Below are 15,169 nucleotides of genomic sequence, written 5' to 3' on the forward strand. Positions count from 1 at the left end.
CCTTTCTTGGTATGCATGGTCCCCTCACCCCCTTTGCTGGTATGCATGGTCCTCTCACACCCCAATCCTGGTATGTATGCTCACCGTCACCCCCCTTTCCTGGTATGTATGGTCCCCTCACACCCCAATCCTGGTATGCATGGTATCCTCACCCCCCAATCCTAGTATGCATCATCCTCTTACCCTCCTTTTGGGGTATGCATGGTCCTCTCACCCTCCAATCCTGGTATGCATGGTCCCCTCACCCCCCTTTCATGGTATGCATGGTTCTCTCACACCCCAATCCTGGTATGTATGCTCACCGTCACCCCCCTTTCCTGGTATGTATGGTCCCCTCACCCCCCAATCCTGGTATGCATGATATCCTCACCCCCCTTTCCTGGTATGCATGGTTCCCCTCACCCCCCTTTCCTGATATCCATGGTCCCCTCACCCCCCAATTCTGGTATGCATGGTCCTCTTACCCCGCTTTTGGGGTATGCATGGTCCTCTCACCCTCCAATCCTGGTATGCATGGTCCCCTCACCCCCAATCCTGATATGCATGGTCCCCTCACCCCCCTTTCCTGGTATGCATGGTCCCCTCACCCCCCCTTTCATGGTATGCATGGTCCCCTCACCCCCCCTTTCATGGTATGCATGGTCCCCGCACCCCCCTATCCTGGTATGCTTGGTCCTCACCCCCCTTTCTTGGTATGCATGGTCCCCTCACCCCCCCAATCCTGGTATGCATGGTCCCCTCAACCCCCTATCCTGGTATGCATGGTCCCCTCACCACCCAATCCTGGTATGCTGTATTGCCAACTGTTTAGCAATAAGGTTAGCATACGGCTTTAAAGAAGGCACCATTTGGATATGACCCAATTTTATTATACAATGATTAATTTAAATGATAAAACACCAAATTAATGGAATGGCAGATATATTACCGTTTTGTTAATTAATTTCATGTGAATCATACAATTAATATGAATTATAGTACATAGAGAAATAAGAATAATTACTATACATTACCAAGTATTGTAGCATCACTTCTCCACTGGAGGGACCACAGTGTCAGCGAGAAGGAAATACTCTGGTCTTGTCATCACAGAAACCATGCACCCACGATACCTTCTGGAAAATGTCCCTACCTCACTGACACAGGGTCCACCTTTTTATACACAACTCCCACATCCTCCCCTATTACATCTGTGAAGTATGTTTAGGCTGCATCAGAATCTTGAAATTGCAGTTGGTTGTTGTCTTGATAACAGCACAAGACTTCAAGGTCTGTTTGTTATAGACTACTACAATCTTAAAGTTTGTTTGCATCAACCCAAGATCTATTTGCCATTGGCATGTCTCCTAACAATAGCACAATGCTTGAAGGTTGTTTGCTACTAATTTGCCTCTAACAATCAAGGTTGCCTGTCAAAGTTCAACATATGTTGCTTGTTACAAAGTTAACTCTTCATGATCATAGCATAACATTCTAAGATGGTGGCGTGTGATCAGCATGACTTCCATAATCATCTATTCTGAAAACTGGATACCTATCGTAACCCAGGCACACACTCATACTTGTCTTATTTGTATCACAATCGGTCCTTGATTATTGATGTCATGCATGACCATTGCTACATGAGACCATCAAAACATTTTGGTCTCCCTTGTCTCCTAGCATCACACTATTATTGAACACAAGACTTCCTTGTTCAAGCAGCATAAATATTCATTATCTATACAGTTGTTATTTTTCCTATTGTCTTTGTAATTTTTCTAGCACATGTGTAAGAATACACCACACAACTCTTATATTAGAATATCACACAGAATTAGTTGGAAAGCTCCTTGTAGAGTTCCCATCAGTTCCTTTAACCCAATTGGCAGGGTATAGAAAAGTTAAAGTATTCAGTATATATCACTGTTTGTCAAAGCAAATATCACAGTGGTCACTTGTGTGCAAATCAGGATAATGAATCTTTGAAACACATAGCTTCAAAGACCACAGAAAAATTTTTCAGTATCACTGCATTAACACAGAGCAAACACTTTGTGGCTAAGTATCAAAGTTCAGCATCAATGATATTACACTATAGTATATTGCAATATATAGTGTTTGGATTCAAACAACCACATTTCATATTTGCAATACTTTCCACCCTTGGTCTAGTGACCATACTATATCAAAGCATATAAACAATATATTACAATATGTAGGCTATAAGATATCCATAATTTTATTAGCACCACAAATGCATGGTCCCCTCACCCCCCAATCCTGGTATGCATGGCCCCCTCACCCCCCAATCCTGGTATGCATGGTCCCCTCACCCCCTATCCTGGTATGCTTGGTCCCCTCACCCCCCAATCCTAGTATGCATGGTTCCCTCACTCCCCAATCCTGGTATGCATGGTTCCCTCACCTCCCTTTCCTGGTATGCATGGTCCCCTCACCCCCCTTTCCTGGTATGCATGGTCCCCTCACCCCCCAATCCTGTTATGCATGGTCCCCTCACCCCCCAATCCTGGTATGCATGGTCCCCTCACCCCCCAATCCTGGTATGCATGGTCCCCTCACCCCCCAATCCTAGTATGCATGGTTCCCTCACTCCCCAATCCTGGTATGCATGGTTCCCTCACCTCCCTTTCCGGGTATGCATGGTCCCCTCACCCCCCTTTCCTGGTATGCATGGTCCCCTCACCCCCCAATCCTGGTATGCATGGTCCCTCACCCCCCAATCCTGGTATGCATGGTCCCCTCACCCCCCAATCCTGGTATGCATGGTCCCCTCACCCCCCAATCCTGGTATGCATGGTCCCCTCACCCCCCAATCTTGGTATGCATGGTTCCCTCACCCCCTTTCCTGGTATGCATGGTCTCCTCACCCCCCTTTCCTGGTATGCATGGTCCCCTCACCCCCCTTTCCGTGTTACCACGACCAATCAGCAACGCGGCCCTATAGCCGCGACCAATCACTGCCGCGGTCCTGTACAAAAATATAAAAAAGTAAAAAAAGTTATTCTCACCTTCCGACGGCCTCCTGTCTTCTTTCCACGACCCGGTCTCGCGTTCCCAGTAATGATTTGCGGCTTAGACCGCTGATGACGTCGGTCTTCTTTCTCGCTCTCGCGGCCGCGACCAATCAGCGTCAGACGCAGCTTACCGTTACAAACCAGCGGGCCACGATTTCGGTTACAGATAGACACGATAAGGCGTTTATATATATATATAGATGTCGGTTGTGCTCTGTTATGGTGACTGTTGGTTGCGCTCTTTAATGATGACTGTCTGATGTGCTCTGTTATGACTGTCGGTTGCGCTCTGTTATGATGACTGTCGGTTGCGCTCTTATGATGACTGTCGGTTGCGCTCTGTTATGGTGACTGTTGGTTGAGCTCTTTTATGATGAGTGTCGGTTGAGCTCTTTTATGATGACTGTCGGTTGCGCTCTTTTATGACTGTCGGTTGCGCTCTGTTATGATGACGGTCGCTTGCGCTCTTTTATGATGACTGTCGGTTGCACTCTGTTATGATGACAGTCGGTTGCGCTCTGTTATAATAACTGTCGATTGCGCTCTGATATGATGACTGTCGTTGGCGCTCTGTTATGATGACTGTCGGTGGCACTCTGTTATGACTGTCGGTTGCGCTCTGTTATGATGACTGTCGGTGGCGCTCTCTTATGCCTCTCCCCATGACGCTCCGCCCACTCCTCACACTGTCACGGCTGCGGACAGGATCAGTCACAGACGGGAGATGTCACATTCTGGTGACACTGAACAATCAGCGGTGACGACAATTATTTAGATTATAAAAAGCCACAATAAAAATGTAAGTTTCATAAATCAGGAAAAAAGAGGGATTTTGGGTTCTTACCGTAAAATCTCTTTCTTGGAGCCTTCATTGGGGGACACAGATTACCATGGGTGTATGCTGCTGCTGCTAGGAGGCTGACACTATGCAAAACAAAAAACTTAGCTCCTGCCCGGCAGTATACACCCACCGACAGGCACCAAGTACCTCAGTTGGAGAGAAAGCAGTAGGAGAAGCAACCAAAAACTATCAATATATGTACCAACCCAACAAGGGACTCGAAGACCCAACACGGTACAACTTAAACAGGGAGGATGCTGTGTCCCCCAATGAAGGCTCCAAGAAAGAGATTTTACGGTAAGAACCCAAAATCCCTCTTTCTTTATCGCCTTATTGGGGGACACAGATTACCATGGGACGTTCCAAAGCAGTCCCGAGGGTGGGAACAGCCATAAAGGAACGAAAGAAGGAAGGGCTTAGGTTGGTCGATGTGCTACCACCGCCTGCAGAACCTTCCTGCCAAGAGCTGCATCAGACGAGGCCTGGGTATGAACCCTATAGAACCTTGCAAAGGTGTGCAAAGATGACCAGGTTGCAGCTCTGCAAAGTTGTAAGGCCGAAGCCTGGTATCGCACAGCCCAAGAAGCCCCTACGGCCCGGGTCGAGTGGGCTCTCACTCCCGGAGGGGGCCGTTTTTCCTGAAGTCGGTAGGCCTCCAGAATGGTAGAACGAATCCAGTGAGCAATCGTGGATTTGGATGCCGGAAGCCCTTTCCGGCGACCTTCGGAGATGACAAGCAGGGAATCGGATTGGCGAAAAGAAGCGGTCCTGGCAAGGTAGACACTCAAGGCTCTCACTACATCCATTTGTTAAGCGACTTTTCCAGAGGATGAGCAGGCGCAGGACAAAATGATGGAAGGAAGATATCTTCGTTAATGTGAAAGGGGGATACCACCTTTGGAAGGAAGGAAGGACCTGGCCTGAGAACAACCTTATCTTGGTGGAGGATTAGGTACGGGGAACGACAGGATAAAGCCGCCAGCTCAGAAACTCTCCTGATGAATATAATGGCGATTAGAAAAACCACCTTCCATGAGAGAAGGGACAGAGGAATGTCCTGGATTGGATCGAACGGCGCCTTTTTGAGAGCGCCAAGAACGAGATTGAGATCCCATGGATCTATCGGAGAATGATGAGGAGGAGCCACATGGGCGACTCCTTGGAGAAAAGTCTTCACCTGCGGTAAGGAAGCTAGATCCTTCTGGAAGAGGATTGCCAGGGCAGACACCTGACCTTTGAGGGTACTGAGAGACAGGCCCGCATCCAAACCGGACTGCAGGAAGCCAAGTATGGATGGAATGGAGAACGACAATGGAAAAACATTGTTGTCATCGCACCAACGGAAAAATGCCTTCCAGTACCTATGGTAAATGCGGGAGGAGGCTGGCTTCCTAGCTCTGATCATGGTTTGAATGACCCGGCTGGAAAACCCTGATTCTCTCAGAATTGAGGCCTCAACGGCCATGCCGTTAAACTCAGAGACTGAGAATTCTGGTGGTAAAGGGGGCCTTGTGAGAGAAGATATGGACGGTCTGGAAGCCTCCAGGGGACGTCCGTGAGCATGTTTACCAACTCCACGTACCAAGGACGTCTTGGCCAGTCTGGAGCCACCAGAATGACTGGGATGCCCTCTGACTTTATCTTTCTGACCACCCTTGGGATTATGGCAAGGGGAGGAAACAGGTAAGGCAGTTGGAACTGGGACCACGGAATTACCAGGGTGTCCAACCGATGGCTAGAGGATCCCTGGACCTGGCTACAAAGTGAGGAACTTTGTTGCTCATCCGAGATGCCATGAGATCGACGTCCGGGGTGCCCCAACACTGTCATATGTGATTCAAGACTGTGGGATGAAGGGACCATCCGCCTGACGCTAGACCCTGGCGACTTAAGAAGTCGGCTACCCAATTCTCCACCCCTGGAATGTGAACGGCGGAGATCGCCGGAACGTGATGCTCTGCCCAACGCAGTATCCTTGCCACTTCTGACATTACCTGCCTGCTGTGAGTACCGCCCTGGTGGTTTATGTACGCCACGGCCGTGGCGTTGTCTGACTGAATGCGGACTGGTTTGCCTACGAGGAGAGGCTGCCAACGAAGGAGAGCAAGGAAGATTGCTCTGATCTCCAGAAGGCTGATGGAAAGAAGAGCCTCCTGGGCGTTCCAGCACCCTTGGGCCGTTTTCCGATGGTAAACCGCCCCCCATCGCAGGAGACTGGCATCGGTGGTGATGACTTGCCACTGAAGAAGAAAGGACCTTCCCTGGAGAACTGACGCTGGCAAAGTCCACCAAGTCAGCGATTGTCTGACTCTGAGCGGAAGGATTGGGCGCGGTCCAGAGAAAACGAAGTGTTGTCCCAGACTGAAAGGAGGAACAGCTAGAGAGAGCGAGAGTGAAATTGTGCGAAAGGCACTGCTTCCATGGAAGCTATCATCTTCCCCAGGACCCTCATGCAGGACTGAAGGGGCATGATCCTCGAGCGTTTTAGGGATCGGATTCCCGTGCAAAGGGTTGAAAACTTGTCCCTCGGTAGAAACACCCGGGCTAGATTGGTGTCGAATTCCATGCCCAAAAAGGTCAGATGCTGGGTAGGGTGTAGGATGGACTTCTCCCTGTTGACTATCCATCCACACCCGGGCTAGATTCGTGTCGAATTCCATGCCCAAAAAGGTCAGATGCTGGGTAGGGTGCAGGATGGACTTCTACTTGTTGACTATCCATCCGAGGCGGCCGAGAGCATCCAGGGTTATCTGAAGATTTTGAAGACAGTCTTGGCGGGATGAGCCCTTGATCAGGAGATCGTCCAGATAAGGGATGATGAGAATCCCCCTGGATCGAAGGATGGCCATGACTGTTGCCATTACTTTCGTAAAGACACGGGGAGCGGAGGCCAGGCCGAAGGGAAGGGCCGCAAACTGATAGTGATTGTCCTGAATCGCAAAGCGGAGGAATCTGATGTTGCAGACAAATAGGGATGTGGAGGTAGGCATCCTGTATGTTGACAGAGCAGAGGAACTCTCCGGGTTCCATCGAGGCTATTACCGAGCGCAGAGACTCCATCTTGAAGTGGAGGACCCTCACATGGCGGTTGAGCAACTTGAGGTCCAAAATTGGACGGAGAGCCGTCTTTTTTCGGGACTACGAAGAGATTTGAGTAGACCCCTGAAAACCGTTCGTTAGAAGGAACGGGGACGACAACCCTGGTGGAAAGAAGGGAAGAGATGGCCTGAAGGAACCCTGGAATCTGGGACCGCTGTCTTGGGGGTCGAGACAGGAAGAAAATTCGATTTTGTAACTGGAAGTGATGATTTCCCTGACCCAACAGACAGCCTAGCGTCCTTGAAAAAGTAAAGTCTGCTTCCCACCATGGAAGAATTTCCAGGTGGGAGTGACCCGTCACTTAGAGGAAAATCTGCCGGACCGGGAGCCTGAAGACCTGGTGGGCTGGCATCTTGACCTCCAGCGGGGAGCGGGTTTATATGATGGTTTCCTCCAGTCCCTGGAAGCGGAGGGCCGGTCCTTCTGGGATGAATCTTCTGTGGAAGCGAAGGGGCGAAAGGACCTAAAACGGCCGAGCAGCCTTTTTGTTGAAAAACCTTCTAGGCCGGGACTGAGGAAGAAAGGTACTTTTACCACCAGTGGCATCTGAAATTATCTGATCCAGCTTGGCGCCAAAGAGCCTAGAGCCGTGAAAAGCCAGGTTGGTGAGCGACTTTTTAGAGGTGGTGTCCGCACTCCATGACTTCAACCAAAGGATGCGGCGTATGACTACTATGTTGCTGTTAGCTCTTGCTACACATCCGGCCGCGGCCAAAAGGGATTTACCTGCATGATTAATTTGATCTGCCAAGTCTGCCAGCTCGTCCTGAGGTGCTGCCGCTAAGATGCCCTTGCGATGAATTTGTGCCCAAGCTGAAATGACCTTGGCCACCCAGGCGGAGGCGAAAATAGGACCTGGATGCCTCAAAAATTGACTTAGCCACAGATTCTATTTGCCTGTCATAACATAGTAACATAGTTTTGAAGGCTGAAGGAAGACCTTATGTCCATCCAGTTCAGCCTATTTTTAGTGCAGCTGTTCTGCAGTGTTGATCCTGGGGAAGGCAAAAAACCCACAGAGTAGAAGCCAATTTTCTCCATAGGGAAAAAAATTCCTTTCCCTAAGCTGGGTCAACTATCTACCTATAATATTCTGTTATTCGTAACCTTCTATACTGTTACTCACAAGAAAAGCATCCATTCCTTTCTTAAATTCATTCAGTGAGTTGGCCATCACCACTTCCTCAGGAAGAGAATTCCAGAGCCTCACTGCTCTTACCGTGAAGAACCCTCTTCTATGCTGGTGCAGAAATTGTCTTTCCTCCAAACGAAGAGAATGCCCCCTTGTTCTTGTCATAGTCCTTGGTACAAACAGTTCATTGGAGAGATCTCTGTATTGCCCTGTGATATACTTGTACATATATATTAAATCTCCCCTAAGTCTTCCCTTTTCTAGAGTAAATAGACCTAATTTTGATAACCTTTCTGGGTATTGTAGTGAACCAACTCCATTTATCATTTTAGTAGCCCGCCTTTGAACCCTTTCAAGTCCGTCGGATCTTTAAGCGAATCTCCATCCGGGAGGGATAAAACCGTCTTTGAGGAAAGACGGGAAACTGGAGGATCTACCTCAGGAGCTTTGGTCCAGATCGTGACTAGATCCGCCTCAAAGGGATATGGCACATCTAAGTACTTATGGCCTGAAAAACGTTTCTCAGGGTGTTCCCAGTGATTGGCTAAGGAGGTGTCGAACTCCTTGTGATTAGGAAAGGTTCGAGGGGGAGGCCTCGCTCGCTTAAAAGAGACAAAGCATTCCTGAGGAGGTGCCTTATCTTCCTTTATTTTGAGGGTTTGGAAGATAGCTGATATGAGACTATCTACCATGTCCCGAGTTCTAGCCATGTTGTCCACCTCTGAGTCAGATCCGGATTGGGAATCATTGTCTGACCTATGGTCGTCTGCTGATGAGGGAGACGAGGAGCGTAGCCTGGGTGAAGCGGAAGGACCTTGCGAGCTGGAAGAAGAGCTAGACAGAGCCCGCTTCCTAGAATCTCTACCCGGCCTGTCTGCTTGAAGGTCATGGTCAGGTGCAAGCGACTCACCGTGAGGGGCGGTCGGCGCACAGGTGGCTGTAGATAGCTGAGGTAACCGTTCTAAGACCTGGACCAGAGACTGAGAAACTTTAGTCAAATCAGAGACTGACTGAGACATTGCAACAGCCCACTCAGGGGGTGGCGTGCTCTCATTTCGGGACTCGGAGTGCTCCTGGGGGGCAGACATGGCGGAAGGGCTGCAGGACAGGCAGAAAGGAGACGACTGACCTAATGCCCACTTCTTTTTACAGTGCGCGCAGGCGTAGTGAATAGCAGTGGGTCTGGAACAGAGATCCCTTGCAGAGTTGGGAATAAGTCTCTGCGGCAGTAGCACTAAGCTGACAGGGAACTGCCATGGGGAGCTAAGTGTAGCGTCAAACTATAGCAGCGTCGAACCTACCGAGGTTCAGATGCGGAGCAAACACCTTGTGTCCCCCAAGAAGAGATCCGGAGAAGGGAAAGAAAGTGATCTCTCAGAAATGCCAGAAAAACGCTAGCGGTGGGCGGAGCTTAACGGCTGAGCCGCATGATTGGATGAAGACCGAGGGGGGCGCGGCTAGAGGGGGAGACTGATGGCGCTGAAGAGAAAGCAGCCCCATGATGGGCTGAAAAAGGCACGAATAAAGCGTGCGCAGAGAGGAGGGAGAAGCTTGCCAAAGTGAAAGTTAAAGCGCGTCTCCCCCCGAGGCTAATGTCGGACGGGGTACCCGGCGCCCGCGATGCTGCGGACATATGAAAGAAGGTAACTGCTGCCCGCCGAGAAGAAACACCAGAGAACTCCCTCAGAGCAGAGCGATGGCAGGGGAGCCGCGCGCCCGGGGGAAAAGGGGGCGGGAAATTCAAACCGGCTATTATAGGAGCCAGTCCTGAAAACTGCCATGTGAACAGAACGCAGGGTGGGAGATTCAAACAGGGGCCAGCTCCCCCAGTGACTGCTACTAGATGCCTGTGTCACGCTGCGGTACTGAGGGGGTCAGCATAGGTCCAGGTGAATGCGAGGCTGTAGGGGACATTCAGACAGCTTACCTGATGTTCCTGAGGAGGGTGACCGCAGGGGCCCACTAATAGAGAGCAGGCCGCTGGGCGCGAAAGTCCTCTGTACCCGCACCATGTCCCTATAAACTGTGTTCCAAATTATTATGCAAAAAGAGTTTAGGAGTGATAAGGATAATTTTTTTTGTTTGTCATTTAAACTAATTGATGGTGATGTGTGTCAGGGCTCTTTATATCACTGAAAGCAATTGCAGATACCTGTGCAAATTAGTTTGGCAGGTGTGTCCAAATAAAGGCAAGACTACTTAAGAAGGCTGTTCCACATTATTAACCCCTTCACCCCCAAGGGTGGTTTGCACGTTCATGACCGGGCCAATTTTTACAATTCTGACCACTGTACCTTTATGAGGTCATAACTCTGGAACGCTTCTATGGATCCCGGTGATTCTGACATTGTTTTCTCGTGACATACTGTACTTCATGTTAGTGGTAAAATTTCATTCAAATAACTTGCGTTTATTTGTGAAAAAAAACGGAAATTTGGCAAAAATTTTGAAAATTTCGCAATTTTCCAACTTTGAATTTTTATGCCCTTAAATCACAGAGATACGGCACACAAAAAACTTGATAACTAACATTTCCCACATGTTTACTTTACATCAGCACAATATTGGAACCAAAATTTTTTTTTGTTAGGAAGTTATAAGGGATAAAAGTTGACCAGCGATTTCTCATTTTTACAACACCATTTTATTTTTAGGACCACATCACATTTGAAGCCACTTTGAGGGGTCTATATGATAGAAAATACCCAAAAGTGACACCATTCTAAAAACAGCACCCATTAAGGTGCACAAAACCACATTCAAGAAGTTTATTAACCCTTTAGGTGCGTCACAGGAATTTTTTTGAATATTTTTTTAAAAAATGAACATCTAAATTTTTTTCACAAAAAAAATACTTCAGGTTCAATTTTTTTTATTTTACCAAGGGTAACAGGAGAAATTGGACTGCAAAAGTTATTGTGCAATTTGTCCTGAGTACGCTGATACCTGATCAGTGGGGGGGAACGACTGTTTCGGCGCATGGCAGAGCTCAGAATGGAAGGAGCGCCGTTTGACTTTTTCAATGCAAAATTGGCTGGAATTCAGATCGGACGCCATGTCACGTTTGGAGAGTCCCTGATGTACCTAAACAGTGGAAACCCCCTACAAGTGACCCCACTTTGGAAACTAGACCCCCCCAAGGAACTTATCTAGATATGTGGTGAGAACTTTGAACCCACAAGGGCTTTACAGAAGTTTATAACGTACAGCGGTACAATTAAAAAATCATATTTTTTCCACAAAAATGATCTTTTCACCCCAATTTTTATTTTCTCAAGGGTAACAGGACCCTAAAAGTTATTGTGCAATTTGTCCTGAGTATGCTGATACCCCACATGTGGGGGAAAACCACTATCTGGGTGCATGGCAGAGCTCGGAAGGGAAGCAGCGCCATTTGACGTTTTTGGCTGGAATTGAGATCGGACATCATGTCGCGATTGGAAAACCCCTGATGTACCAAAACAGTGGAAACCCCCCACAAATGACACCATTTTGGAAACTAGACCCCCTAAGGAACTTATCTAGATGTGTGGTGAGAACTTTGAACCCCCAAGGGCTTCACAGAAGTTTATAACATAAAGCCGTACAATTAAAAAATCATATTTTTTCCACAAAAATGATCTTTTCACCCTCAATTCTTATTTTTCCAAGGGTAACAGCACCCTAAAAGTTATTGTGCAATTTGTCCTGAGTACGCTGATACCCCACATGTGGGGGTAAACCACTATTTGGGTGCATGGCAGAGCTCGGAAGGGAAGCAGCGCCATTTGACGTTTTTGGCTGGAATTGAGATCGGACACCATGTCGCGATTGGAAAACCCTGATGTACCTAAACAGTGGAAACCCCCACAAATGACACCATTTTGGAAACTAGACCCCCCAAGGAACTTATCTAGATGTGTGGTGAGCACTTTGAACCCCCCAGTGCTTCACAGAAGTTTATAACGCCCGGGCGTGAAAATAAAAAATTCGTATTTTTTCCACAAACATGATCGTTTAGTCACCATTTTTTTTATTTTCCCAAGGGTAACAGGAGAAATTGGACCCCAAAAGTTGTTGTCCAATTTGTCCTGAGTATGCTGATACCCCATATGTGGGAGAAAACTACTGTATGGGAACACGTCGGGGATCGGAAGGGAAGTAGTGACGTTTTGGAATGCAGACATTGATGGAATGGTCTGCAGGTGTCATGTTGCCTTTGGAGAGCCCCTAATGTACCTAAACAGTGGAAACTCCCCACAAATGACCCCATTTTGAAAACTAGACCCCCTAAGGAACTCATATAGATGTGAGGTGAGCACTTTGAACCCCCAAGGGCTTCACAGAAGTTTATAATGCCAGGGCATGAAAATAAAAAAATCGTATTTTTTCCACAAACATGATCAATTAGTCCCCATTTTTTTCATTTTCCCAAGGGTAACAGGAGAAATTGGACAGCAAAAGTTGTTGTCCAATTTGTCCTGAGTACGCTGACACCCCATATGTGGGAGAAAACTACTGTATGGACACACGTCGGGGCTCGCAAGGGAAGCAGTGCCATTTTGGAATGCAGACTTTGATGGAATGGTCTGCGGGTGTCAAGTGCGTTTGGAAAGCCCCTGATGTACCTAAACTATTGAAACTCCCAACAGGTGACCCCATTTTGGACACTAGACCCCCCCCACGGAACTTATCTAGATGTGTGGTGAGCACTTTGAACCCCCAAGTGCTTCACAGAAGTTTATAACGCTCGGACGTGAAAATAAAAATTTTTTTCCCACAAAAATGATATTTTTGCCCCCAATTTTTTATTTTCCTAAGGGTAACAGGAGAAATTGGACCCCAAAAATTGTTTTGCAATTTGTCCTGAGTAGGCTGATACCCTACATGTGAGGGTAAAACACTGTTTGGGCGCATGGCAGAGCTTGGAAGGGAAGGAGCACCATATGACTTTTTCAACTCAGAATGGGCTGGAATTGAGATCAGAGGCAATGTTGCATTTGGAGAGCCCCTGATGTGCCCAAACAGTGGAAACCCCCAATTCTAACTCCAACCCGAACCCCAACACACCCCTAACCCTAATCTCAGCCCTAACCCAAGCCCTAACCCTAACCCTAGCCCTAACCCTAATGGAAAAATGGAAATAAATACATTTTTTTAATTTTATTATTTTTCCCTAACTAAGGGGGTGATAACGGGGGGTTTGATTTACTATTTATAGCGGTTTTTATTTTTGGCAGCTGTGGCACGCTAAAAGACGCTTTTTATTGTAAAAATAGTTTTTGCATCACCACATATTGAGAGCTATAATTTTTCCGTATTTTGACCCACCGCGTCATGTGAGGTCTTATTTTTTGCGGGACGAGTTGACGTTTTTATTGGTACCATTTTCGGGCACGTGACTTTTTTGATCGCTTTTTATTCCGATTTTTGGGACGCAGAATGAACAAAAACCAGCGTTTCATGAATTTCTTTTGGGGGAGTGCGTTTACACCGTTCCGCGTGCGGTAAAATTGATAAAGCGGTTTTATTCTTCGGGTCAGTACGGTTACAGCGATACCTCATTTAGGTCTTTTTTTATGTTTTGTCGGTTTTATGCAATGAAAACTATTTTATATAAAAAATAATTATTTTTGCATCGCTTTATTCTGCGAGCTATAACTTTTTTATTTTGTCGCTGATGATGCTGTGTGGCGGCTCGTTTTTTGCGGGACAAGATGACGTTTTCAGCGGTACCATGGATATTTATATGCGTCTTTTTGATCGCGCGTTATTGCACTTTTTGTTTGGCGGTATGATAATAAATCATTATTTTTTGCTTCGTTTTTTATTTTTATTTTTTAAGGGGTTCACTAAAGGGGTTAACTAATGGGACAGTTTTATAGGGCGGGTCGTTACGGACGCGGCGATACCTAATATGTGTACTTTTATTGTTTTGTTTTTTTTTATTTTCAAAAAATGAATTTATTGGGGAATATTTTTTTTTTTTTTTACTAATTTATTTGGCGATTTTTTTAAAATTATTTTTACACTTTTTTTAAATTTTTTTTTTACTTTAATACATAGTCCCAGGTGGGACATCACTGTCCTGTGACAGATCGCTGATCTGTCACATCACAGATCACTGTGACAGATCAGCAATCTGTCACAGGCAGTGCACAAGGTTTCCTCATGCCTGCGCTTTGCAGGCACTGAGGAAGCCAGCTTCCTCCAGACCCCCGTCGCCATCTTGGATCCGGGGGCCTGGAGGAAAGGAGTCCCCCGCAGCAGCGCTGCACATTGCGCTGCCGTGGGGGGCTCAGGGAAGCACGGAGGGAGCCCCCTCCCTGCCGATGCTTCCCTTTAACTCCCGGTACACCGCGATCATGTTTGATCGCGGTGTGCAAAGGGTTAACGTGTCGGGGGCGGTCCGTGACCGCCCCTGACACATAGTGCCGGGTGTCAGCTGTGATAATCAGCTGACACCCGGCCGCGATCAGCGGCGCTCACCACGTGGGCGCCGCTGATCGCGCTAGACGTACTATCCCGTCCGTGGGCATAGGGGCCCGGGTCCCATGGACGGGATAGTACGTCTGATGTCAGGAAGGTGTTAAGCAGCCTACATTTTTTGCCAAAATGGGAAAGAAAAAGGATGTGTCGGCTGCTGAGAAGCAACAAATTGTGAAGTATTTAGGTCAAGGCATGACTACAATCAACATTGCCAAGACACTTCATCGTGATCATCGCACAATCAAGAAGTATGTAGCTGATTCTCAGCACACACGTGTGCGTGCTGATAAGGAAAAATTGAGGACTCTTTCCAACAGGCAATTGCGTCAGGTTAAAAGAGCAGCTGCAAAAATGCCTGGTCATAGCAGCAGACAAGTTTTTGAAGCTGCTGGTGCCTCCAACGTCCCCCGAACAAGATGCAGGGTCCTTCAGAGGTTTGCAGCTGTGCGTAAGCCATCCTGTCGACCACCTCTATCCACTGCTCACAAGCAGAAACGACTCCAGTGGGCCAAACGATACATGAAGACTGACTTCCAAACTGTTTGCTCACCGATGAGTGCTGTGCAACGCTCGATGGTCCAGATGGATGGAGTAGAGGATGGCTGGTTGATG

This window comes from Dendrobates tinctorius, unplaced genomic scaffold (assembly GCF_039654945.1).
Source record: "Dendrobates tinctorius isolate UK_male_01 unplaced genomic scaffold, ASM3965494v1 ptg000015l, whole genome shotgun sequence".
Classification (NCBI taxonomy): Eukaryota; Metazoa; Chordata; class Amphibia; order Anura; family Dendrobatidae; genus Dendrobates; species Dendrobates tinctorius.